This window comes from Mastomys coucha, unplaced genomic scaffold (genome assembly GCF_008632895.1).
Source record: "Mastomys coucha isolate ucsf_1 unplaced genomic scaffold, UCSF_Mcou_1 pScaffold1, whole genome shotgun sequence".
NCBI classification, from domain to species: domain Eukaryota; kingdom Metazoa; phylum Chordata; class Mammalia; order Rodentia; family Muridae; genus Mastomys; species Mastomys coucha.
The window spans coordinates 16,613,627-16,615,225 of NW_022196891.1; positions in this window are offsets into that span (position 1 = coordinate 16,613,627).

A 1,599-nucleotide genomic window follows, 5' to 3' on the forward strand; every position below is an offset into this window, starting at 1 on the left:
GGAACTCACTCTGTAGACCAGGCTGGCCTCGAACTCAGACATCTGCCTGCCTCTGCCTCCCAAGTCTTCTTCTTTCTTGAGCATTCTTAACAAACCACAACCAACACCAGCCCAACTCACCTCTCGGAGCCCTGGCGTTTATATACCCTCTGAAAGGGCCCTAGAATTCCCAATGTCACACAATCGCAGAATCTGCAGCTGGCAAAATCACACCCCCCGCTGGAACACAAGGCAACTCATAGTCAGCTACTGTGGACGGTCTGAAGCGGCCCCCGTATCCCACACCCAGGATTAAAACGAAAACATTTTTACCATATTTCTGTGCTTTTCCAACCCAAATCCCACTATTCTCACCACAGGTCTTCAAGCTTGAGTGTGCATCAAAACCTCTAGGAGGGCTATTCAAACCCAGACCAGAGGATGGCTTGGAGAGATGGCTCAGTGGCTATGAGTAGAGGAACTGAGCTCAGCTCCCAGCACCCACATCAGACCGCTCACACGAGTATCTCTGCTTTCAGAGGATCCAACACCTCTGACCTCCACGGTCACTTGCACACGCGTACAAACCCATGTGCAGAGAAAAGTGGTTAAAAATAAAAGTATATCTTAAAAACAAACAACAAAACTCCCACATCCCCAGAGCCAGTCCCACTGTGTTGGGTTTCAAAGGTCTGAGCTGAGACTTCAGAACGTGCCTGTGACCAAGTTCCCAGGGGAAGCTGAGCTTGTAGGTTTGGGCCACACTGACAATCTCTGGTATGGAACAATGGACCAAGAACACAGAAAGTGCTACCCTGCTCTGAAGTCCATGTGGGACCCAGGTAACCTGCAATGCTCTCTCAGCCTCGTGAAAGAACAGTGATGCATTTGGTCAGAATAAGAATTGGCATGCATATGTATATGTGTGTGTATACATATATGTAAAGCACGTGTCTGATGCACCTGTCTTGGTAGTAGGCGCTTGAGACAGCTCCTCACATTGTACCCAACATCACAAAGCAAAGAGAGGTTAAAGCTAGGCTTATTTCCTGATTTTTGCACCGCTCCAGATTCCAGCCCAGGGAATCGAGCCGCCCACAGTGGGCAGGTCTTCTAACCTTAGTTGATCTAACCAAAATAACGGGAAACACACTTGCCTGGAGGCTCATTTCCCAGGTGATTGTAGAGTTTATCAACTCGACAATTGAGATTAACCATCACAGCTTACAAATGAGACCATTCTACTTACCAACTTGGAAAAGCCACAGTTTCATGGTGGGAGGAATGGAAGTTATGCTGCCAGACAGACCTGGCTAGAAGTCCCTTGGGTATGCGCTGAGGGGGCCACTTGCCCAGATTTGCCCTGGACTCGGGATTTGCCAGACAAATGATGTACACTGCTAATACCAGGAGAGTCCTATAAACCTTGCCTGCACATATGACGGATCATCTGCTGTATCCATGTGAACACTAAGACAGTTGCTATGGTTTTGAATATGGAATGTCCCTCACAGGCTTCTGCCGGGGCTTGGTAGCCCACATGTGGGCTTTGGCGAAGACACTGGATCTTGAGGGCTCTAATCTAAATGGGCTGATACCCTGATAGGGTCACAGGATCGC